Source organism: Nomascus leucogenys, chromosome 17 (assembly GCF_006542625.1).
Source record: "Nomascus leucogenys isolate Asia chromosome 17, Asia_NLE_v1, whole genome shotgun sequence".
Lineage (NCBI taxonomy): Eukaryota > Metazoa > Chordata > Mammalia > Primates > Hylobatidae > Nomascus > Nomascus leucogenys.
This window is the reverse complement of record NC_044397.1, coordinates 30158203-30184668: the sequence shown is the minus strand read 5'-3', so window position 1 is coordinate 30184668 and position 26466 is coordinate 30158203.

Below are 26466 nucleotides of genomic sequence, written 5' to 3'. Positions count from 1 at the left end.
TATCTAGAAAACCTCATGTCTCAGCCCAAAATCTCCTTAAGCTGATTAGCAACTTCAGCAAAGTCTCAGGATACAAAATCAATGTACAGAAATCACAAGCATTCTTGTACACCAATCACAGACAAACAGAGAGCCAAATCATGAGTGAACTCCCATTCACAATTGCTTCAAAGAGAATAAAATACCTAGGAATCCAACTTACAAGGGATGTGAAGGACCTCTTCAAGGAGAACTACAAACCACTGCTCAATGAAATAAAAGAGGATACAAACAAATGGAAGAACATTCCATGCTCATGGGTTGGAAGAATCAATATCGTGAAAATGGCCATACTGCCCAAGGTAATTTATAGATTCAATGCCATCCCCATCAAGCTACCAATGACTTTCTTCACAGAATTGGAAAAAACTACTTTGAAGTTCATATGGAACCAAAAAAGAGCCCGCATCGCCAAGTCAATCCTAAGCCAAAAGAACAAAGCTGGAGGCATCATGCTACCTGACTTCAAACTATACTACAAGGCTACAGTAGCCAAAACAGCATGGTACTGGTACCACAACAGAGACATAGATCAATGGAACAGAACAGAGCTCTCAGAAATAATGCTGCATATCTATAACTATCTGATCTTTGACAAACCTGACAAAAACAAGCAATGGGGAAAGGATTCCCTATTTAATAAATGGTGCTGGGAAAACTGGCTAGCCATATGTAGAAAGCTGAAACTGGATCCCTTCCTTACACCTTATACAAAAATTAATTCGAGATGGATTAAAGACTTAAATGTTAGACCTAAAACCATAAAAACCCTAGAAGAAAACCTAGGCAATACCATTCAGGACATAGGCATGGGCAAGGACTTCATGTCTAAAACACCAAAAGCAATGGCAACAAAAGCCAAAATTGACAAATGGGATCTAATTAAACTAAAGAGCTTCTGCACAGCAAAAGAAACTACCATCAGAGTGAACAGGCAACCTACAGAATGGGAGAAAATTTTTGCAACCTACTCATCTGACAAAGGGCTAATATCCAGAATCTACAATGAACTCAAACAAATTTACAAGAAACAAACAAACAACCCCATCAAAAAGTGGGCAAAGGACATGAACAGACACTTCTCAAAAGAAGACATTTATGCAGCCAAAAAAAACATGAAAAAATGCTCATCATCACTGGCCATCAGAGAAATGCAAATCAAAGCCACATGAGATACCATCTCACACCAGTTAGAATGGCCATCATTAAAAAGTCAGGAAACAACAGGTGCTGGAGAGGATGTGGAGAAATAGGAACACTTTTACACTGTTGGTGGGACTGTAAACTAGTTCAACCATTGTGGAAGTCAGTGTGGCGATTCCTCAGGGATCTAGAACTAGAAATACCATTTGACCCAGCCATCCCATTACTGGGTATATACCCAAAAGACTATAAATCATGCTGCTATAAAGACACATGCACACGTATGTTTATTGCAGCACTACTCACAATAGCAAAGAGTTGGAACCAACCCAAATGTCCAACAATGATAGACTGGATTAAGAAAATGTGGCACATATACACTATGGAATACTATGCGGCCATAAAAAATGATGAGTTCATGTCCTTTGTAGGGACATGGATGAAACTGGAAAACATCATTCTCAGTAAACAATCGCAAGGACAAAAAACCAAACACCGCATGTTCTCACTCATAGGTGGGAATTGAACACTGAGAACTCATGGACACAGGAAGGGGAACATCACACTCTGGGGACTGTTGTGGGGTGGGGGGAGGGGGGAGGGACAGCATTAGGAGATATACTTAATGCTAAATGACGAGTTAATGGGTGCAGCAAACCAACATGGCACATGTATACATATGTAACAAACCTGCACATTGTGCACAGGTACCCTAAAACCTAAAGTATAATAATAAAAGAAAAAAAAAAAACAACCCAGCCATGACTGAGGACAATGGTGATGTCTCAGTTGGTCAGTGTTAGGTGTATGGATCCGTGCCAATTGTCATAGCTTTGGGAGGAACTGCTTCTTGTGGAATTAAAAGCCTTTGAAATGTAGTTTCTTGGGCACCTTGAAAAGCAGAGAACATAAGTGGCTATCATGAAATGCAATCTAGTTAGAACAAATTGTCCAGGCATGAAGGTGAATTAGCTGCAGAGACGCTGACTGGTAGGGCCTGCCCGATTTGGTGACTGCCATCTGCTCTATTATCAGGTGATAATTATTCGAAATGACCTCTCAGCCCATCTCTAGACTAGTACAGAAGAGTGACGATATTCCCCAATCCAGTTAAAAAAACCTTTTGTGTCTGAATTCCGTTTGAATGAAGGGAACTCAGAATTGACAGGGGGTAGAGGGAGACAGCTGGAGGCCTGGGGGAGGCTGGGGGCTTAGGAGCCGACTGTTCTCAGGGAAACTTTCACTCCAACATTTCCTAGAGGCGAGGACTTTGATAAATGGTGAAAAGGAATGAAGAATCCATGCAGGTGTCACAAAAGAGAGAAGGAAGAAAGCCAAGGCCTCCCTCGTCAGTGTCGCCGTCCATTTCTGCCCCTGTGAGCAAGATCCCATTGCCTTCTGCAAACATCACCTCCCATCTGGGGCCCACATTCCTTGTCTTTCCTAATTGTGAACATTATCCAAGGACTAATCTTGAATGTGACTACTTTTGATAATCTTCTTTTCCTTGAAGATCTCTGGTGTTTTTAAGATTGTTTGTTTTCTTTGAGACAGGGTCTTGCTCTGTTGCCCGGAGTGGAATGCAGTGGTGCAATCTCAGCTCACTGCAGCCTCCACTTCCCTGGCTCAAACGATCCTCCTGCCTCAGCCTCACAAGTAGCTGGGACTACAGGCTCGCAGCCACCATGCCCAGCTAATTTTTGTATTTTTAGTAGAGAAAAGGTTTCACCATGTTGGTTAGGCTGGTCTCAAACTCCTGAGCTCAAATGATCCATCTGCCTTGGCCTCCCAAAGTGCTGGGATTACAGGCATCATGAGCCACTGCGCCCAGCCAGAGAGAATTTTTTTTTTTTTTTTTTTGAGACAGGGTCTCGCCCTGTCACTCAGGCTGGAGTGCAGTGGTGCGATCTCTGCTCACTGCAGCCTCTGCCTCCTGGGTTCAAGCAATTCTCTCACCTCAGCCTCCGCAGTAGCTCAGACTACAGGTGTGCGCCACCATGCCCAACTAATTTTTTGTAGAAATGCGGTTTCACCATGTTGGCCAGGCTGGTCTTGAACTCCTGGCCTCAAGTGATCTTCCTGCCTCAGCCCTCCAAAGTGCTGGGATTACAGAGCCACCGCGCCCAGCCTTCATACCTCACCTACTCCATGTTGAAGCCTTGGAAGTCTACAGCTCCCATAGTGAACTCAGTTCCTGTCCTGGATCTCCGCCCATTTGCAAGGCATTTCTGCTTAGGGCCCCTTCCCTTGTCTCAAACTCAAAATGTCCCAAACAATGGAGATCAGCTTCCCAGCCCATTTACCATTTTTATCTATTTCCATCAAGGGTACCACTATTCTCAGTCATGAGGCTTTGAGACTCCTCTTCTCCTATCTGTTGACTTGTGCATTCAAACATCCAAGAATGTAACTTTTATTTTTAACATCTTCCTTGAGTTCAGGCATGGTAGATCACATCTGTAATCCCAGCACTTTGGGAGGCTGAGGCAGGAGGATCACTTGAGCCCAGGAGTTTGAGACCAGCATGGGCCACTTAGCAGGACTCCATCCCTACTAAAACTAAAATAATTAGCCAGTGTGGTGGTGCGTACCTGTGGTCACGGCTATTCTGGAGGCCAAGGCAGGAGGATCGCTTGAGCCTGGAGATGGAGGCTGCAGTGAGCTATGATCGCATCACTGCACTCCAGCCTGGGTGACAGAGAGAGACTCTGTCTCAAAAATAAAAAATAAAAAATAAAATTCTATCTTGAGTTTATCTTTTCCTTAAAAAAACTTTTTTATTAGGGTACAAGAAAGACACCCACTGAAATGTACTAGAGAAAGTGTACATCGTGTGTGCATGTGTGTGTGTAACTCTTACCCAACTAAAAAATTTAGAACATCCCCATGATCCCAGAAGTAAGCCTGCCCTGGCTTCTAGCCTGTCAATATCTGACCCTAGAGGGAGCTGTACTAAGATGATTCGTGTCAACACAGATCAGTTCGCCTGTCAGGTTTCACATGAATGAAACCTCACAGTCTGCACTGTTTTGTGTCTGGTCACCAGAATATTGACTTGTAAGATTCATGGATGATACTGTTTGTAGCATTCTTTTTTATTGCTTTATAATATTCCATTGTCTAATATGTCATAGTTGATGTATCCATTCAGTTCCTTTTTTTTTTTTTTTTTGAGACAGAGTCTCACTTTGTCATCCAGGCTGGAGTGCAGTGGCACAATCTCTGCTCACTGCAACCTCCGCCTCCCGGGTTCAAGCGATTCTCCTGCCTCAGCATCCCAAGTAGCTGGGATTACAGGTGCTCGCCACCATGCCCAGCTAATTTTTGTATTTTTAGTAAAGACTTAAAATACAAAAAAAACTTTTTTGTATTTTAGCCAGACCATGTTGGCCAGGCTGGTCTCGAACTCCTGACCTCAAGTGATCCGCCCGCCTCGGCCTCCCGAAGTGTTGGGATTACAGGTGTGAGCCACCGTGCCCAGCCTCCATTTAGTTATCGATGGACATTTGGGTTGTTTTAGGTTTGGGGCTGCTATGAATAAAGTTGGTCTGAACATCATAGTTTGTGCTTTTGGCAGGCAAATGCACTTATTTCTCTAATAACAGAGTTGCTGGGTAGGTATATGCCTCATTCGTACTGGGGAGATTTTAATTTGTGAGGGAACGTCCTAGAGAAGGCAACGCCATTGAAAGAAGTATTTATTATTTACATTCCCAAGAGAAGGAGGCACGCTGTGTCATGCCACACCACACCACTGCACCACGTCATGCCATGCTGCACCATGCCACACCGTGCCAGGCAGGGTCCCACAGGGAGCACCAGATTTGGTCAGGGGGCAGCAGCAGGAGCAGGGGGAAGGCCTGGGTCAGTCTTTTATTTACCTGTTCATTAACTTATTTATTTTTTGAGACAGAGTCTCGTTTTGTCACCAGGCTGGAGTGCAGTGGGATGATCACAGCTCATTGCAGCCACTACTTCCCTGGGCTCAGGTGATCCTCCCACCTCAGCCTCCTAGGTAACTGGGATGACAGGCAGGCTAATTACCATGCCCAGCTAGTTTTTGTATTTTTTTTTTTTTTGTAGAGATGGGGTTTCGCCATGTTGCCCAGGCTGCTTTCAAACTCGTGACCTCAAGCGATCTTCCTGCTTTGGCCCCTCAAAGTGCTGGGATTGCAGGCCTGAGCCACTGGGCCCGTCTAGGTCATAGTCTTGATTGGGGTTTCTGAGGGAGGGATTAGGTAGGTCAGAGTCCACGGTTCAGGACTGGCTATTTGAATAATCCTGGCGGGTTCTGGGCTCCAGGGGTGGTTGCTAGTTGCCTGGTACCTGGTCCCAGGGTGATTTAGGGCAGGAGAAGCAGTGGCTTGGTGTGTGGGTGTTAGATAAAGGAGGGGGTCAGCTTGGCTAGGAGAGGCATGTCCGCAGCTCAGTTGTTCTCCATCTTTAGGAGTCAGCTAGCTCTTGGGAAGGGCAGTCTCTCCCTGGCCAGCAAGATTTTCAAGATGTAAACATGATAAGACACAGAAAATTCAAAACACCACGAGGATGGAAGGCATCAGGATTCCTAGTTTTCTTTCCATGTGGATATCTAAAGACTCCTGCATCATTTATTGCAAAGACCCTTCTGTTCCTTCAGAATGGCCATGTTGCCGTTGTTAATGAAGTGACCGTCTGTGTGTGGGTCTGAGTCAGGACTCTCGGCTCGGCCTCCCCGGTCTCTCTATCTTTGTGTCAATAGCGTGCTGAGATCCTTGGCATAGCTTCAGTGAAAGTCTATATTCAGATCTTACTTTATCCAGCCAACCTGGTCTCTCACAATTCTGCAAAATAAACTCTCTAGTTCAGTGAGGCCAGCCTTTTAAATGTTTGCCTATTTATTTGCCCTTTTGTTTTCGTGTTCAGAGATCAAAACGGGCCGGGCTCAGTGGCTCCTGCCTGTAATCCCAGCACTTTGGGAGGCCGAGGTGGGCAGATCATGAGGTCAGGAGATCGAGACCATCCTGGCTAACAAGGTGAAACCCCCTCTCTACTAAAAATACACACACAAAAAAATTAGCTGGGTGTGGTGGTGGGCACCTGTAGTCCCAGCTACTTGGGAGGCTGAGGCAGGAGAATGGCGTGAACCCGGGAGGCGGAGCTTGCAGTGAGCCGAGATCGCGCCACTGCACTCCAGCCTGGGTGACAGAGTGAGACTCTGTCTCAAAAAAAAAAAAAAAAAAAAAAAAAAAAAAAAAAAAAAAAAAAAAAAAAAGAAATCAAAACAAAAAGTGGCTTGAGTGCAAATATTAAACTACTGAACACTGTTGTGCTCTGGTTGGGGCTGAAGTGAGAGAGGGGTTGTGCCAAAGCTGACCCCCTTGGCTCCCCTCTGGCCTTATGTCCATCGTTCATTCACTCAATCATGTTCATTCCATGTGTATTTATTGAGTGCCTACTATGTGCTAGGCCCCCCGTGCAAAGCAACAGGAAAACAGCGGTCTCCTTAAAGCTTCCAGCTTAGAGGAGGAGCCCTATAAAAGTGTTGTAAACCACAAACGAATCATATATTAAAATCACATATGGTAATTAGTAAGTCATAATTGCAGATTGTGAACGGGGCTATGAGAAAAACAGAATGCAGAGAAAGAGAGCAATGAGAGTGAAACTCCTTATGTAAGCGGTCTGGGAGGGCTTCACAAGCCAAGGCCTGGAGGCTGAGAAGGAGCCAGCCTTGCAAAAGAAAAGCTTGTTCTCAGCTGGGAAGTCCAGGCACCTGCAAAGGTCTCAAGGCAGGTCCCCAGTGGATGTATTCCAAAAACTAAAGACAGGAGCCCACACAGCTGCAGTGACAAGGCTTAAATAATGGATACGTCTAGAACTGATTTCTTAGGTGGTTGTAAGTTCTCAGAACATAAGGACTGGGTCCAGTGACTTTTTTTTTTTCCTCAAATAATTTGCTATAGCAAGAAGAGCACAGTGTGATGATTACGAAGTATTTGTGGAACGGAGTTATCAACACGTTGTCAGAAACTAGAGGTGCATGACTGGAAAGGCTGATAAGCCCACCTTTGGCTTTTTCCACTGGTGAATTATTTTTCTTGTTTCGATCTTGGAAAAAGAACAACATCAAGTGAATAGCTTTCCAGGAGCATGCCCTGAACTTTACGGTTTATATTTCAAGATTTAACATCACTCATTTGTAACTTCTTTGTTCAAGTATGAGGTCATGGTGCTCTTCATTACCTTTTAGGTACATTGAAGAAAGTGAATGAGTAAGTAAGTAATTAACAATGATAACGTCTTCTGAACCTGGGTGGGTAAAAATGAAATATTGGCTGTTATTGGGCCATATGTTTGGCTGCAAACCGCTGTTTTTATCATTAACTCATTCAATAATGGGAGATGTAAAGGAAGCACTGGGAAGAGATGTCATATAATTAACGACACCATGGGCCAAGGTGGTGAATCAATGGACATGCTCACCGTATATAAAGTAGCCAGACATGATCAGATGATCAACTCTGCCATTGGGAGTGTGGGCTCCAGAGCATCTACACTTGTTCCCATCACTGCTCCATCTTTCTTGGCGATGTGACCCTAGGAAGTCGCTTAACACCACCATGCCTCAGTTTCTTTATTCATAAAGGGAAGCTTTTACTATTACCCACCTTATAGGATATGTGGTGGACATTATATGATATAATGGGGACTGTGGGCTGAACCTGATCTGCTATTTGTTCCTCTACAGCCTGTGAGCTAAGAGTGGCTTTTTTTTTTTTTTTTTTTTTTTTTTTGAGGTGGAGTCTTGCTCTGTCACCCAGTCTGGAGTGCAATGGCATGATCTCGCCTCACTGCAACCTCCACCTTCTGGGTTCAAGCGATTCTCCTGCCTCAGCCTCCTGAGTAGCTGGGATTACAGGTGCATGTGACCACGCCTGGCCAATTTTTGTATTTTTAGTATTTTTAGTAGAGACCGGCTTTCACCATGTTGGTCAGGTTGGTCTCGAACTCCTGACCTCATGATCTGCCCGCCTCGGCCTCCCAAAGAAGAGTGTTTTTTTACATTTTTAAATGATTGGGGGGAAAATAAGAGAAGGATAATATTTTGTGACGTGTAAATTAGATGAAATTCAATTTCGCCGTCCATGAATAAGGTTTCATTGGGACATCCACACTCATTCATTTCCATGTTGTCAATGGCTACCTTTGTGCGATGGTGGTAGGGTTGGGCACCTGCCACAGGGATCACGTGGCTGGCAAAAGTTGGCTGAACTCTGGGATAATGCCCGAAAGAGCTTATCACAACATCTGGTCCTATGTCAGCTACTAAAATAATGTATTAACAAAAATGTACATAATCATTTGGGTAAAGAAAGTAAATTGGTTTCTTTCCCCCCATCCTTTGTCCTCCCTTTAAGATCTCTTTATTCTCATTACTGTTATTCTTTGGGGGAGAGAGGAACATCCCAAGTGGTGGCTGAGATTGAATTTCCATCACCTTGAAAAGAGGGCATTGGGAGTCAGGTTTTTATGATTCAGAAAAATAAATCAAGGTGATGTTTCTTGCACCTGTGCATTCTAGAACAAACCTGGTATGTGTATGTGTATGTATGTGTGTGTGTGTGCATGTATGTGTGCGTGCATATGTATGTATGTGTGTGCATGTATGTGTGTGCATGTGTATGTGCGTATGTGTGTATGTGTGCATGCATATGTATATATGTGCATGTACGTGTGTATGTGTGTGCATGTATGTGTGTATGCATATGCATGTGTGTTTGCATATGCATGTGTAGGTGTATGCATATGTGCATGTGTGTATATGTGTGTACATGTCTGTATGTGCGTGCATGTATGTGTGTGCATATGTATGTGTGTATGTGTGTACATGTGTGTATATGTGTGTGCAGATATGTGTGTATTGTGCTTGCATATGTGTGTGCGCATATGTATGTGTGTGCACATGTGTATGTGCATGTGTGTGCAGATATGTGTACATATGTATGTGTGTATGTGTGTGTGCATGTCTCTGTGTTTTGTGTTTGTGTATGTATGTGTGTCTGTGTCCGCATGGCTCACTCCCATGAACAACCATAATTCTTCCTCCTCTTCTTCTAGTCCTATCAGCTGGGCTTGGAAGTTACTTATTTTCTCCTGCTTGAAATATATATTTTTTATTTGACTCCTCAAACATCTGTTTCTCTCCTCCTACCTCGCTGGCCACTCCTCAGCAACTCCTTCTGGTTCCTCCTCACTTTCTCAGATTTCATTGTTGCTGTGCCCCAGGGCCGAGCCTCTGGGGTCCTCTCTCGTGTATCTGGGTTCCCCATATCATCTCATCCCCTGGCTTGCGGCTGGAAACAGCATCTTCATGCCGGTGCCTCTCAGCTTACTTCTCTCGGCTGGATTTCTCTCCTGAGTCCCCGATGCTGAAATTCGACCAACTCTACCTGGATATATCTCAACACTCTCCTGTCCAAAGTGAACTCCTGGTCTTCTCTCCACAGACCCGTTCCTCTCTCAGCCTTTCCCACATCTGTAAATGCCAGCTCCATCTTTCTCATGCCCTCTCTTTCCCTCATAACCTATGTCCAATTTGACTTAAATTCCATTGGTTCTACCTTCAGAAAACTTGCAAAGTCTGGCCTTATTTTACCATTTCCTCTACTACCACCACGGTGGAAGATGTACTCACTTCTCACTCAGATGATGTCACTGGTCTCCTTACCAGTCTTCTAGCCCCACCTCTCCATCATCGATTCCCAAAACAGCAACCAGATTAATCCTTCTATAACACAATTCAGATGACATCACTCTTGTGTTTAAAACTCTGCAGTGATTCCCCTTCTCATTCAGAATAAAGGCTAAAGGTCTTACTTGCTTGCAACCCGAAATAATTGAAAGGATTAGAACACAGTTTAAAGTAGTTTATTCAAGTGAAAAGCTGAGACTTGCCATTCAGGTGATGCAGACTCCAAAGGAATGGGGTCAGCGCTCTGACGTTAAAAGCGAAGGTCTTGCTTATATTGGCAGAAGACAAAGAAATTTAGTAAGATTATAACACTTCCCATACAAGGCTGTCTTACAATAACCCACATAGTTACATTTTATTTTCATTTCCATACAGCTTCTTTTCTTTATAGCTTGTTTTAATTCCATTTCCAATTTAAAACAGTATATTTAACATTCCGTCTTAGGTACTGTAAGAGTCATGGAGTCTTCATGTCAGAGAGGAAAGAGGAAAGTTAATCTACAGTGGTTTTTGTACATTGATTTTGTATCCTGAGACTTTGCTGAAGTTGCTTATCAGCTTAAGGAGATTTTGGGCTGAGACAATGGGGTTTTCTAGATATACAATCATGTCATCTGCAAACAGGGACAATTTGACTTCCTCTTTTCCTGATTGAATACCCTTTATTTCCTTCTCCTGCCTGATTGCCCTGGCCGGAACTTCCAACACTATGTTGAATAGGAGTGGTGAGAGAGGGCATCCCTGTCTTGTGCCAGTTTTCAAAGGGACTTCTTCCAGTATTTGCCCATTCAGTATGATATTGGCTGTGGGTTTGTCATAGATAGCTCTTATTATTTTGAGATACGTCCCATCAACACCTAATTTATTGAGAGTTTTTAGCATGAAGGGCTGTTGAATTTTGTCAAAGGCCTTTTCTGCATCTATTGAGATAATCATGTGGTTTTTGTCTTTGGTTCTGTTTATATGCTGGATTATACTTATTGATTTGCGTATGTTGAACCAGCCTTGCATCCCAGGGATGAAGCCCACTTGATCATGGTGGATAAGCTTTTTGATGTGCTGCTGGATTCGGTTTGCCAGTATTTTATTGAGGATTTTTGCATCAATGTTCATCAAGGATATTGGTCTGAAATTCTCTTTTTTGGTTGTGTCTCTGCCAGGCTTTGGTATCAGGATGATGCTGGCCTCATAAAATGAGTTAGGGAGGATTCCCTCCTTTTCTATTGATTGGAATAGTTTCAGAAGGAATGGTACCAGTTCCTCCTTATACCTCTGGTAGAATTTGGCTGTGAGTCCATCTGGTCCTGGACTTTTTTTGGTTGGTAAGCTTTTGATTACTGACACAATTTCAGAGCCTGTTATTGGTCTGTTCAGAGATTCAACTTCTTCCTGGTTTAGTCTTGGGAGGGTGTATGTGTCGAGGAGTTTATCCATTTCTTCTAGATTTTCTAGTTTATTTGCTTAGAGGTGTTTGTAGTATTCTCTTATGGTAGTTTGTATTTCTGTGGGATCGGTGGTGATATCCCCTTTATCATTTTTTATTGCGTCTATTTGATTCTTGTCTCTTTTCTTCTTTATTAGTCTTGCTAGCGGTCTATCAATTTTGTTGATCTTTTCAAAAAACCAGCTCCTGGATTCATTAATTTTTTGAAGGGTTTTTTGTGTCTCTATTTCCTTCAGTTCTGCTCTGATTTTAGTTATTTCTTGCCTTCTGCTAGCTTTTGAATGTGTTTGTGTTTGCTGTTGCTTTTCTAGTTCTTTTAATTGTGATGTTAGGGTGTCAGTTCTGGATCTTTCCTGCTTTCTCTTGTGGGCATTTAGTGCTATCAATTTCCCTCTACACACTGCTTTGAATGTGTCCCAGAGATTCTGGTATGTTGTGTCTTTGTTCTCATTGGTTTCAAAGAACATCTTTATTTCTGCCTTCATTTCATTATGTACCCAGTAGTCATTCAGGAGCAGGTTGTTCAGTTTCCATGTAGTTGAGTGGTTTTCAGTGAGTTTCTTAATCCTGAGTTCTAGTTTGATTGCACTGTGGTCTGAGAGACAGTTTGTTATGATTTCTATTTTTTTACATTTGCTGAGGAGTGCTTTACTTCCAACTATGTGGTCAATTTTGGAATAGGTGTGGTGTGGTGCTGAAAAAAATGTATATTCTGTTGATTTGGGGTGGAGAGTTCTGTAGATGTCTATTAGGTCCGCTTGGTGCAGAGCTGAGTTCAATTCCTGGATATCCTTGTTAACTTTCTGTCTCGTTGATCTGTCTAATGTTGACAGTGAGGTGTTAAAGTCTCCCATTATTATTGTGTGGGAGTCTAAGTCTCTTTGTGGGTCTCTAAGGACTTGCTTTATGAATCTGGGTGCTCCTGTATTGGGTGCATATATATTTAGGATAGTTAGCTCTTCTTGTTGAATTGATCCCTTTACCATTATGTAATGGCCTTCTTTGTCTCTTTTGCAATCTACTTATCTGACAAAGGGCTAATATCCAGAATCTACAATGAACTCAAACAAATTTACAAGAAAAAAACAAACAACCCCATCAAAAAGTGGGCGAAGGATATGAACAGACACTTCTCAAAAGAAGACATTTATGCAGCCAAAAAACACATGAAAAAAATGCTCATCATCACTGGCCATCACAGAAATGCAAATCAAAACCACAATGAGATACCATCTCATACCAGTTAGAATGGCTATCACTAAAAAGTCAGGAAACAACAGGTGCTGGAGAGGATGTGGAGAAATAGGAACATTTTACACTGTTGGTGAGACTGTAACTTGTAGTTCAACCATTGTGGAAGTCAGTGTGGCGATTCCTCAGGGATCTAGAACTAGAAATACCATTTGACCCAGCCATCCCATTACTGGGTATATATCCAAAGGATTATAAATCATGCTGCTATAAAGACACATGCACACGTATGTTTATTGCGGCACTATTCACAATAGCAAAGACTTGGAACCAACCCAAATGTCCAACAACGATAGACTGGATTAAGAAAATGTGGCACATATACACCATGGAATACTGTGCAGCCATAAAAAATGATGAGTTCATGTCCTTTGTAGGGACATGGATGAAACTGGAAACCATCATTCTCAGCAAACTATTGCAAGGATAAAAAACCAAACACCGCATGTTCTCACTCATAGGTGGGAATTGAACAATGAGAACTCGTGGACACAGGAAGGGGAACATCACACTCTGGGGACTGTTGTAGGGTGGGGGGAGAGGGGAGGGACAGCATTAGGAGATATACCTAATGCTAAATGACGAGTTAATGGGTGCAGCACACCAACATGACACATGTATACATATGTAACAAACCTGCACATTGTGCACCTGTACCCTAAAACTTAGAGTGTAATAATAATAAAATTTAAAAAAAGGATAAAAAATTGTAACAAAGTGGTGTTGCCATATTAATATTGGATAAAATAGATTTTAGTGGAGGGATAAAAAAAGTTAAGGGGTGCTAAAATACATTTAGAATGAATAAGTTTTAGATTTTATAGTACAGTAGGGAAATAACAACTAATGATAATTTATAGTATATTTCAGAAGCTAGAAGAGAAGGTTTGTAATGTTCCCAACCCAAAGAAAAGACATGTTTGAGGTGATGAATGTCCCAATTATCCTGACTTGATCATTACACATTGTATACAGATACCAAAATATAACACCCCAACATATCTACACCTATTATATATCAATTAAAAATTTTTAAAATAAAATAAAATAGGCTTTAAAACAAAAACCAAAAGATGATTACTATGATAACATTTCTTCTCTTGAAACGAATGTCAATTATAAATTTGTATGCACCTAATAATCCAACTTCAAAAATCTACAGAGCAAAGATTAAGAAATCTACAACTAATAATGGACACATCCATCAAAATAATAGGAGTTTTTAACTTACCTCTCAAGCAGACAAGAGAACATCAGTAGGCTATAAAAAGAACATAATTAAGAATCTTGTTATAATAAACATATAGAGAATGCTTTGTAGAAATCTGGACTTAAAAAAATTCCAGCATGTATCCCAATGTTTCAGTTAAGGCAGTGGTTTACTACCCTACCAGATCCCTTTTGACAGCAAATATTATGTAATTTTAAAAAAATTATCTTAAGATGAATTTGATATATATCCGAAGCAAGTTTCATTTTTCTTCCTTCAATAATATAATTTAAAAATCAATTTAAAGCCCTTACTATGATACAACAGAGAAGTAAAGGGAAACAAATTAAGATAAAATACATATTTGAATGTGTAAATGCTCAGGTGGGCCTATTCTAGAAGATAAAGGAAGAAGTCAGATGCATCTATGTGTAGAACTACGCTTGTGACAGATACAAATGCAAACTAATAGAGACGTATTGTATTGGTAACTCAATTTATTATGATTAGCATTGCCACTGGTGATATGGTTTTTCTGAAAAGGTTAAACAGAAAACCTCCCAGTAAAATTCCAAAAAATAGTAGCACAATCGTCCCACTGAATTTACCTTCCTGGAAATTCAAGTATATTAAAACCATGCAAACCATACTTTGTGTTTACACATAAATCTGAGTTTCATCTAAGTGTAGATAATTATGAACAGGTTTTTCATCTTCTTATCGTGTCAATGTCAGTGAGAACATTACAAAGTCATGAGAAATTTGCAGAAATCTCTTGTCCACTGCGGAGCACCTAGTGTCTCTGAGCCTACCTACTAAGTGCCTCCAATCACGTGACAAGAAGTGTTTCCAGCAATTTTCAAAATGCTGCCCGGGATAAGGACTGCCCCTACAGAGAACCACTGAGCTGGGTCATCCCTCTTGTGACCTGTCTAACGGGAAAACAGCGGATCAGCCTAGAACTCCACGTTCTTGGAAGAAATGCACCATATCAGCTGCCTGAATGATGGCCCAGCTGCCTAGTCTTTAAGAATTCCTAGGCAGCATCTTGTCTAAAACACAAGCTGGATTTCTATTGACAGAAACCACTTCGATGCTCCTCAAAGCTGTACCAAATGTTAAGGTACAAATCACATTGTGAATGCTTAATTATCAGCCAAATAAAGGGTAAGAATCATACTGGAAAAAAGTTAGTTAACTTGAGAAAAAGGTATAGATATATATATAGATAATTGTGAATAGGTTTTTCATCTTAACTTGTTAATGTCAATGAGAACATTACAAAATCGTGAGGGATTCGCCAAAGTGTCTTGTCCATTGCAGGACATCTAGCATCTCTGAGCCCATCTACTAAGTGCACCCAGTCAAGTAACACATGCTCTCTGTGTATCTATGTATGTATCTATCCTATCTATCAATCATCTATCTAATCTATCTACCTATTATCTGTCATCTCTCTAATCTACCTATTATCTAGCAATCATCTATCTAATCTACCTATTATCATTTATCTATCATCTATCTATCTAATCTATATATCTATCTAATCTATCTACCCATCTAATCTCTCTATCATCTTTCTATCTAATTTATATATCATTATCTAATCTATCACCTATCTCTATCATCTATCTACCATCTATCTTTCTGTCTCATCTATATATAATCTATCTAACCTATCATCTATCTATCTAGTCTATCATCTATCGATCTAATCTATGCATCATCTATCTTTCCATCTAATCTATATATCATCTATCAAATCTATCTAATCTCTCTATCATCTATCTATCTATCTATCTATCTATCTAATCTATCATCTATCTTTCTATCTAATCTATCATTTATCTTATCTATCCATCATCTATCTATCATCAATCAATCACCTATCTATTATCTATCTATAGCTTTACTCTTGTAAACATGGATTTAAATATAAATATATATTACAAATAGTTTTTCCTTTTTTATTATTATTAAAGTTTTAGGGTACATGTGCACAACGTGCAGGTTTGTTACATATGTATACATTTTTATCTCTTTGTAAATAGAGTTCAGTGAGGCCCCTCTGTCAATGGTTGATTTCTAAATGTATATCAGGTTAATAAAACTATATTCCTTCCCAAATGTCTCAAAATGACACTTCCCACTGCTTTAGGACCTGACTTTCTTTCTAATCAGTCCAGAGGATTGAGTTTCTGCTGCATGATCCATGGAATCTGGGACTTTATCTTCAAATGATCTTTCAGATCTGGGAGGCATCATGTTGTGAGGTACAAACACGGTCGGTTTTGGTATTTTTGCAAAAACTTTCTCTTCTTGGGTTTTTCTTTATTTGTGGGAATGTTACTTGGCCATCTGGGACTTTTCAAAGGTGAATATCTCCGGGCTGTGTTCCTCTGACACTCTTTGAACTATTATGGCTTATTAAAAAGTTACAGCTTAAAAGTTTCTATTCCTTTTCCTAAAACATCTGTTTTCAATAACTCAGGCTTCCTTTGGAAATTTGAAATTCTATGATTTTAGGCTTTCCAAAAATAGGTTCGCTGCAGCTGCCTTTCAGAGTCATGGCAGTCTTCTTCAGGATGTAGGCTTATTTCAAAGAAACAATCTGCACACTGCTTTGGTCATTTCTGCCCTTTGAATGGATATTTTCTTAATGTATATTCTCGTTGGGGTCATGGCACAGATGGAAAAATTCCTTTATGATTACAAAGCATTCCCAGCCAGCCAAACATAGCTAATAGATGTTCATGGCTACATACTTCTATAGGCTACTATTTCTAATATAGAGAAATCCTTGTCCTCATTTCACATAGCTCGCAATTCAGAGGAAAATGAAGGATACAGATGGACTTTATCCTAAAGACTAAATCGTAGTGTTGGGGTGCAGGATGTTGAAATGGAAGCTTTTCTGGCTCAGAGTCTTGTCAGTATAGGTAGATCATGTCTAGTGGTTCTGCCAGCATCAGCCCACTGTCTTCCAGGAGGCCACCAAAAAGAGGGTGGAGAATCTATTGTGTGGGTTGTGGAAATCAGAAAGGGAGGGTTTCTTTGGGGTGCAAGCGTACTGGTGTGCCTTTGAGAGAAGCTGACATGAGCCCGATGGCATTTGAGGGACCTGGGAGTGGGTGTCAGACTTCCCTTGAATATTGTTCTTGTATGTTCCTTGAAGTCTGGGTGTTATTAGACTTATGTGATGGTAAAACTGGATTTGCTGCCTAAAGTAAATATTTGAGGGGTTGAGATAAGCTGTGAGTTCTCATCTAGAGCCTAGAAGAGATGATGACTTGCATTAGGAAAGGGAATTATTAACTTGGCTTAAGCTTTCCTTCCTGGGAACGGTAAAGGTGTGGGGCACCCCTGGTGGCAGGGCATGAAGAAAGAGGGCTGCAGGCACCTGCTCCTCCCACAGTGGCAATGGGGGATCCAACATGGGGTAAGGATGGGGGTAGAGGAAGGACTGGATGTAGATTCAAGGCAGTGAGCTATTGTGAAAGTGACTTCCAACATACAAAGATGTCCTTGCAGGCAAAGTGACTCAGCAGATGGGTGGTGGACTGCAAGAAAGCCATGGTTGTTGAAATGAGTCCGATAAAGAAGGCACTACTTACATCAAGGGAGATGTAGTTGGAGCTCCCAGCAGGGTAATATATAGGTGAGCCTTGAAGACACACCTTAGAGTTTCTGAAACAACCAGAGTGCTCCAGCCCAGAGCACCACTGCACCAGCCTTACAGCGTCCTCCCCATGGTACCTGGCTCTAGGAGCCGATGACAACAGCTAGGAGTGTGGAAGGAGGCTGAATTAAAGGACCCTTCTCCCTCCCATTGGAGGTTCCTAATCCTAAAGCCAGCCCAAGCCAGTGCAGGAGAGTTTCAGGTTTACTACAATCAAAGAATTCTAGTATTAGAGTGTTTTAATCCCTGAAAGAGATACTATTTATGTATACATTTTTTGGAAGCAACCCAAACATCTATGTGATCTGCCTGAAGCTTCATTAAGGGCTAAGAAAAACTAGCCAAGAAAGTGAGTTTGAAAAGTCCATAGCCAGAAAGAAAGAGGGGGCTTTCTGTTTGCTACCCAGAGACCAGCTCCTTTGAGCTGGGTTTTTCAGGAAAGCTTAAGCCAAGTTAATAATTCCCTTTCCTAATGCAAGTCATCATCTCTTCTAGGCTCTATACGAGAACTCACAGCTTATCTCAGCCCCTCAAATATTTACTTTAGGCAGCAAATCCAGTTTTACCACCACATAAGTCTAATAACACCCAGACTTCAAGGAACATACAAGAACAATATTCAAGGGAAGATTAGGGTGGGGAGGTGAACACGGGGGTCAATGTCTCTAAGAGTGTCTAAGAGATTCTTCAAAATCTTTGAAACTGCAGGCAAAAATGGTAAGCGCCATACAGTTTCTTTTTTTCCGGAGTGGGGCGGAATGTAACCTTCCTCATTTTCTCAAAAGTGTCTGTGATTGAAAAATAGTCAAGAACCCCTGAGTTAGACCTTGGGTCCCTGATGAACTACTTGAGGTAAAAGGAATAAACACTCTATCTCAGCATCCAGGTGAATGGCTCGAGTACTCTAGGAGCAGGTGCAGAGATGGAGTTATATGTGAAGGACTGTCCGTAAGGCTCAGCACCTGATTAGAAAATGGGAGGTGTGAGATTTGCATCTGATTGAAAAAAAAAAAAAGAAAGAAAGAAAAGAAAATGGGAGGAACCACCAGGTTTGGGCAGAGGAAATGAACTGAATCTCCAAACAGGCTCAGCAACGCCCTGGGGGCCCTGGAATGAACATCTCCATGAGAGCACCCCTCCCTGGGCTGAGATGGTTGTGAAACCACCCCTATAATCTTTATAAAATTAATCATGAGACAAGGGGCGAGAAGTAAAAATAAACCAAACTTGCGGCACATCCAGCATCCACCATGCAGTCTGCTTTCTCTCTGACCTGCCTCCTCATGGCTGTTTGGTGCTTATTGTCCTAGAATCGTGTAGACCCTGTTACAAGATTATAGCTCTCCACACCTGCTCTGCAGACAATAGCTTGAACCTTATGAAAGATGACGTTTTCCCTTTGAGGTATTCCTTCAGGTCTCGCATACTCATGAAAGTAACGACTTGTTTGATCTGAAAGACCCTGCTGATGCCAGCTGGTCTGAAGGAACCCACAGGAGCTGACTTACCAAAGAATGCAGTTTTCACCTTCTGATGATTTCATTCCCCTGATCCCACCAATGAACAACCCCAATTTTCTAGCCCCTCATCCTCCATGATCCTCTTAAAAACCACAGAATTCCTCAGAGAGATGGATTTGAAGGTCTCCTTCCATCTCCCTGCTTGGGGTCCTGCCATCGCTAAACTTTCTGTGCTGCAAATTCTGCTGTCTCAGTGCATTGGTCTGTTACTCTGCAGGGGGAACAGGAACCTGCTGGTTCTGTAACAGCAGAGCCTGCCTTTGTAGCCCTTCCTTGCTCAGCTACCAAATGTAGGCCACCCAGGAAGTGGTGACCTTGGGCAGGGTGGCTCTCTGCCACTGAGGCTTACCTTCAGGAGCTGGTGACTGAAGGCACACACTGGCCACACTCCCCCTAGTTGGGCAGCAAAGCCTTCCTTGAATGAGAGTCCTTTCCACAGCTCTGTGTCCACCACAGCTGTGTTCTCTCTTCCAGAATTACTCTAACAAAGCCCTCCAAGAACGTCTGTTTCCCTTCCATGGTTTGTTTTTTTTGCCCAGAGAATCAGGCGGCCATGTTTAGCTTAGGTTCAAAGGACCCTTCTCCCTCCCACTGGAGGTTCATAATCCTAACTCCAGCTCAAGCTAGTGGAGGAGAGTCTTAGGTTTAATAAAATCAGGGGGTTTTAGTATTAGAGTGTTTCAATCCCCGAAAGAGATACTATTTATTTATATTTTTTGGAAGACATAAAATAATCTATGTGATCTGCCTGAAATTTCCTTAAGGGCTAAGAAAAACTAGCCAAGAAAATGGATTTGAAGAATCCATAGCCAAAAAGAAAGATGGAGCTTTATGTTTGCTGCCCAGAGACCAGCTCCTTTGATAAATCTTACATGGGTTTTTCAGGAAGTACAAAAAAGCTTAAGCCAAATTAAAAATTCATTTTCCTAATGCAAGAGTCATCCATCTCTTTGAGGCTCTAGATGAGAACTTACGGCTTATCTCAACCCCTCAAGCTGTAGGTATGGCTTTAACTTGACTCAAATGTGCTATTTCAGAAGAGGCTCCAACTTTTAAAGAAAATCAAGTCTAAAGTTCAACTCAGGACCTTTCTCACGAATCATGCACAATTGTAATTTTTAGAACTAAAATCGCAACTTCTGAAAATAAAGAATTTGAAGAGCAACAAACCGATAAACAGAGAAGCATCCTCACCTTCTAACTGCACCTTCTGGCTTTGCTGCCGGCACAGCGGGCTCTGACCGTGCTGTGCTTCTGGGATTCAGGTCTTCACCTGATCTCAATAGCCCACCAGCTGGCCCTTCTCTCCCCAATTAGAGATTTTACCTTCACAAACAGCGTCTTTCCTAGGACCAGGCTCAGACCACCCAGAAGAACGCTTGCCTTTTGCCTTTTCAACTTCTGTGCCCTTAGCTCCAGTTTAATTTCTCGCCAAGTGTCAGAAACAGGAAGGGAAAAAAAAGGGGTCAGCTGTCAGGGCAGCTTTGCGCTGGGAGCATTACACTCTCACGGCTGTTTTCCCCAATTAGAATGTTTTCTGGGCAGTTTGCTTGTGAACTAGGGCATAACCTGTTCAGCTTTCTCCTTTTGAAAAAGCCCACTGATTCTCTCTGTGTCTGCAGTGAAGTGTTAAAAAAATTCCCTATTGTATATATTCAACTTTTGATACAGCTCTGGAAAAATTGAGCATATACTAAGAATATATAATATGATGACATTAGTTCCCTAAGCATATTTATGATTAAGTAGCTTATAACGTCGAAGGATCAACCAATAGATGGCTAAGATAGAAATTAACATGGTCCTTGATTTTAAAGAAAAGTTTAAATTCATTTAAAGGAAAAAAAAAACAAAACTGAAGACTGGACGTTTCCAGTTTTCCTTCCTGGAGATTTAATTGAGCCACCTGAAACTCACTTGAGAAACTGATCTTAAAAGGCTTTTCGATAAAGTTTAAATTTTGCTCAAGTACTGCTGATGCTTATTCTGCTGTTTCTCCAACAAGAAATGCCCCTGCTCTAGAGGAGAGAGGATCACAGTGAACAATTTAGAAAATAGGGTTTGTTGCCTTGTGTGGTGGCTCACGTCTTAAGCCCAGCACTTTGGGAGGCTGAGGTGGGAGGATTGCTTGAGGCCAGGAGTTTGAGGCCAGCTTGGGCAACATAGTGAGACTTTGTCTCTACTTTAAAAAAAAGGAAAAAAAAAAAGGCTGGGCATGGTGGCTCATGCCTGTAATCCCAGCACTTTGGGAGGCTGAGGCGGGTGGATCACCTGAGGTCGGGAGTTCGAGACCAGCCTGACCAACACGGAAAAACCCTGTCTCTACTAAAAACACAAAAATTAGCCGAGCGTGGTGGTGCATGCCTGAAATCCTAGCCACTCGGGAGGCTGAGACAGGAGAATCGCTTGAACCCAGGAGGTAGAGGTTGCGGTGAGCCAAGATCATGCCATTGCTCACCAGCCTGGGCAACAAGAGTGAAACTCCGTCTAAAAAAAAAAAAGAAAGAAAGAATGAAAATGGGGTTTGTGGACTCTATAACCAACTTCTGAGTCAACATGGGACTACTTGGCTACATACATTCTCTCTTCATGGAACTTATGGTGGTGATCACAGGTCCAGCCCTCCTCCAAACAGAGTTCATGAAAACGGACAGTACCCTTGCCAAGTGACTTGTATGCATTCACATTTAAGACTGAGTTCTTTTTTTTTCTTTAAAATTTCAAGGTAATAAATATATTCATCTTGTTCAAAAGCTTCTTTGTGTCCCTTTGTGGTCTGTGTGTTAAGAATACTTAACATGAGGTCTACCCTGTTAACAATTTATTTATTGTTTTGTTTATTTTGAGATGGTTTCACTCTGTCACCCAGGCTGGAGTGCAGTGGTGTGATCACAGCTCACTGCAGCCTCAACCTCCCAGGCTTAAGCAATCCTCCTGCTTCAGCCTCCACCTACCTGATTTCAATTCTTTTTTTTTTTTTTTTGAGATGGAGTCTCACTCTGTCACCCAGGCTGCAATGCAATGGTGCGGTCTTGGTTCACTGCAACCTCTGCCTCCCTGGTTCAAGCAACTCTCCCGCCTCAGCCTCCCGAGTAGCTGGGACTCCAGGTGCATACCACCACACCTGGCTAATTTTTGTATTTTTAGTAGAGACGAGGTTTCACTATGTTGGCCAGGCTGGGTCTCGAATTCCTGACCTCGTGATCTGCCCACCTCGGCCTCCCAAAGTGCTGGGATTGCAGGTGTGAGCCACCGTGCCTGGCCTATCCTGATTTCAGTTCTTTTGGATATATAGTAATTCCTGCTTATCTGCTGGGGCTACGTCCCAAGACCCCCAGTGGCTGCTTGCAACCATGGATAGTACCAAACTCAGTTGCTGTCCATCCAAACGCAACTTCCGTTCATGACTTCCACCCATAAAGTTAAGTACTTTTCTGTCTAAACGAGGCACTCATCACACACTATGGCCATAAAACTTTTGTAGCCTGAGAGGCGACAGCAAAACGAGCACAGCTTTTTTCCCCCTTCTTCACAATTTCATAGATGAAAGACTTGTTCTTACTGTAAATCTTAACAGCTTCACCATACATTTTTTTCTTTCCTTATTAAGTTGAGAACTTTCACTTCTTGACTTAAAGGAAGCACTTTATAGCTTCTCTTTGGCATATCCAAGTTGCCAGCATCTCTGTTCTTGCACTTTGGGTGACAATATTAAGTAAAAGAAGGGATTCTTGAACGCAAGTACTGCAATACTGCAACAGTCAGATCTGATAACGGTGACTCAGTGGGCAGGGAGTTTGTACAGTGTTGATCCACAGTGTGCATCAGTCACGTCCTGCAAGGGACAGAGTGGGGCAGCTCAAGATTTCATCACGCTACTCAGGACAGTGTGCAATTTACAATTTATGAATGGTTTATTTCTGGAATTTTCCATTTTATATTTCAGACTACCATTGACCATAGGTAACTGAAACTGCAGAAAACAAAACCATGGATAAAAGTTACTGCTGGATACCCAGAAGCGGGATTGCTGAATCATATGGTTGCTCTATTTTACTTTTTTTTTGAGGAAACTTCATATTGTTTGCCATAGCAGCAGCATCAATTTCCAGTCCCCACCAATAATATACAAGGGTTTCATTTCTTCAAACCTCACCACTTATCATCTTTTGCTTTTTTGATAATAGTCATCCTAACAGGTGTGAGATGATATCTAACTGCAGTTTTGATTTTCATTTCCCTAATGATTAGGGATGTTCAGCATCTTCTCACGTACTTGTAAGCCATTTCCATGTCCTCTTTGGAGAAATGTCTGTTCAGCTCACTTACCCATTATAAATTGGGTTATATATAATGCGTATGTATGTCTATTAGTCCATTTCCATGCTGCTGATAAAGACATAACCAAGACTGGGCCATGTACAGAAGAACGAGGTTTAATTGGATTTATAGTTTCATGCGGCTGGAGAGACCTCACCATCAAGTTGTAAGGCAAGGAGGAGCAAGTCATCTCTTACGTGGATTGGGGCAGGCAAAAAAAGAGCTTGTGCAGGGAAACTCTGCCTTATAAAGCCATCAGATCTCATGAGACTTACTCACTATCACAAGAACAGTGCAGGAAATACCCACCCCAATAATTCAATCACCTCCCACTGGGTCCCTCCCACAACACATGGGAATTCAAGATGAGATTCAGGTGGGGACATAGCCAAAGCATATCAGTATGTATACATTCACTTACATATTTATTTGCTGTTGAGTTGGGGAAGCTCCTTATATATTTTGGAAATTATCCCCTTATTAGGTGTATGGTTTGCAAGCGTTTTCTCCCATTCCATAGGTTACCATTTTACTCTGTCGATTATTTCCTTAGCTGTACAGCAGCTTTTTAGTTTAATGTAGTCCCACTTGTTTATTTTTGCTTTTGTTGCCTTGTTTTTGGTGTCATGTGCAAGAATGTCAAGAAGCTTTCTCCTATGTTTTCTTCTAGGAGTTTTATGGTTTCAGATCTTACTTATCTTACTTTTAAGTCTTTAATCCATTTTGAGTTATTTTTTCTGTGTTGTATAAGACAAAGATCCAGTTTTATTCTTTTGGGTGTGGTCATCCAGTTTTCTCAACACTATTGAAGATACTGTCCTTTCCCCATCGGGTATTCTTGGCACTCTTGTCAAAGATCAGTTGGCTATAGTTGTGTGGATTTATTTCTGGGCCCTTAATTATATTCCCTTGGTCTATATATCTATTTTTTATGCCTGTACCATACTGTTTTGATTACTGTAGCTTTGTAATATATTTTGAAATCTGGAAGTGTGATACCCCCAGCTTTGTTCTTCCTATTCAAAATTGCTTTGGCTATTTGGAGTCTTTTCTGGTTCCATATGAATTTTAGGATTGCTTTTTCTATTTCTGTAAATCATGCCATTGAGATTTTGATAGGATTGCATTGAATCTGTAGATTGCTTTGGGTAGTATAGATATTTTAACAATGTTGATTATTCTAATTCATGAACATGGGATGTCATTTCATTTATTTGTGTCTGCTCTATTTTCTTTCATCAATATTTTATAGTTTTTGGTGTATAAGTCTTTCCTTTTTGGTGAAATTTATTTAAATTTATTTCCAAGTATTTTGTTCTTTTTGGTACTATTGTAAGTGAGATTGTTTACATAATTTACTTTTCATATAATTCATTGTTGGTATGTAGAAATACAACTGATTGCATTTGATTTTGTATGTTGGTTTGTATTATTATCATATCCTCCAACTTTACTGAATTCATTTATTTGTTCTAACAGGATGTTTTTCCTGTAGAGTTTGTAGGGTTTCCTACGTATTAAATCATGTCATCTGAAAACAGAGATACTTTTACTTCTTCCTTTTGGATTGGATGTCTTTTATTTCTTTTTCATGCCTAATTGCCTTGGCTAGGACTTTCAGTACTATATTGAGTAGAAGTGGTGAGAATGGGTATTCTTGTCTAAAAGTGAGTTCTTATTAGTAAGACTCAGAACCATTTATTTAGAAAATACTTATAGGGCCTGATTTTGGATTTTATACTATGTGAGTTGCATATATTGTGTAAGACAAACTCTATCTTCAAGGACTTTGTATGTTAGTAGGGAAGATAAGTCACGCCCACAAATAACAATTATACAAAGTGGTATGGAACAATTGTTATGAAAGAGCTATAAATGCTTTGGAAGTTTGAGAAGTCAGAGATAACATCCAGATATATACCCATCATTTGTGTATACAGAGGCACTTCTCACATAATTACACTAAGGGGCATATTATCAAAAGGATGGTATCTAATTAGAAAATAGAAATGTGGGTTGGCTTGTATATTTCCTGCAGCACATTCCTTCAGTAATCCCTTATTAATATATCAAGAATCTGTGTTTTCTACATGATCATCAAGTAAATGTTCTACAATTTTGAAAAAAATCACTAACCGGTAAAATGCTTAAGCTGAGTTGTAATTCTACTTCCCAGAACTTTACTCCTCTGGGACTCACTTCCTCTATGTCATCTTTCATGAGGAACAATTGGAAGGAGTTTGTGTGTTCTCACAACCCACACTAGTAGGAAAACCGAGGGGATAAAAAACATTTAAGAAAAAAAGAAGAAATTAGGAGAATGCTCTGTGAGCATAACCAGTCTATTTTCTAAGAGTCCTTGGTATCCCCATCTAAATCTCCCTGGGAGGTGAAATTGACTACTGTAATGTAATGAGAGGAAGTTTTGTCTTTGTTGTCAAGAAGCAGTTAAACTTATAAAATCTCATCTTTCCTCGTAGTATTGAAGAGTAATGACTTGTAGATGTTTCCCACTGTAAAGCATTATATGAAGCAGCTGGTGCAACCATCCCAATTTAAGTAAAAGAGTGAGAATTCACCAGGTTGCACCCTGGAGAAAACCATATGTCATTGGTGGCATTTCAAGACTCCTGGCTGGGTTGTAGGGTACACAGAACTGCTTTTATTTCTCCTTGTAAGCAAGTTCCAAGTTCGTAAATTTCCCTGACCTGTCACTGGTATGGAAATGAGAACTTTCAGGCCCACGTAGTTGATAGCTACTCACACTTCGAAAATCCAATTTGAAATATGACACTGAAAATCTTAAGCCTTCGCTCAAGCTCTCCTTGATCATGAATATAGATCAGGCTACTCAGTGTATGAGATGGAATTGTCTAGAGCCTTAAAAGAAAAAGAAACTTGTGATGTTTTTCCTCTTACCATAACCCATGGACCTGTGGTGCCTATAGCAGAGATAAAATGATCAGTACATGATTAGATGTAAATATTGATTCCTTGAGTAATCCATGCAATTGGATGAAAAAACTTATTCATATATTAGTTATTCTTAGAAAACTGATCTTAGAAATGGGGTTCTTAGAAATGACTGCCTTGCTGTTACAGAGGAAGGAAGGAGAGTAACATTTGTAG